Source organism: Crocuta crocuta, unplaced genomic scaffold (assembly GCF_008692635.1).
Source record: "Crocuta crocuta isolate KB4526 unplaced genomic scaffold, BGI_CrCroc_1.0 scaffold59-1, whole genome shotgun sequence".
NCBI lineage: Eukaryota > Metazoa > Chordata > Mammalia > Carnivora > Hyaenidae > Crocuta > Crocuta crocuta.
In genome coordinates, this window is record NW_027551579.1 from 1,675,715 (window position 1) to 1,676,350 (window position 636).

Genomic DNA, 636 nt, shown 5'->3' on the forward strand with positions numbered 1-636 from the left:
ACTGGTACTTGGTCTTCTGACTCCACAGTCCTGGCTCTTGACACTACAACACGTTGAAAACCAGCGCCGACTTCGCACCACGATTTAAACTTGGAGAGGCCACTCTGGCCGCACTTCTGGATATTCGGCTCGGAGATGCGCAAAACCTCCATGCGACTTTACTGTTTTGGGCTCTTAACACTGACTGCCTGGGATCCTGGACTACAACTCCCAGAGAGCCCTGGGGCGAACCCTCGGGTGATTGGTTCAAATAGATCAGCCAATACAGCCGTGACGTGCTCGTACAGACCAATCATAGGCTGGAAGGGGCGGGACCTCCCGCGCAGAGGCTAGATTGAGCGCAGAAACTAATTGCGTTGTGAGGTGTCCCAAAGCCTAAGGGGGCTGAGAGCGTTGGTCCCGCGTCCGGGACGCCACGTTTTCCTCCTTTTTGGTTTCGGTCTGCTCCTTTCCCGCGACCCGGCCTTGGGCCGCGCGTTTCTGGCCGCCAGCCCCGCGCGGAGGACAAGCCGGGTGACCGGGAAGAAAGCACGTGCCCGAGCGTTGTAGCCGCCGAGGGTGCGCCTGTCATTCCCGCGCGGCGCCCAGGTCCTGTGGGGGCACCTCCCGCGCCGCGCGGGGGGCGGGCAGGGCCTG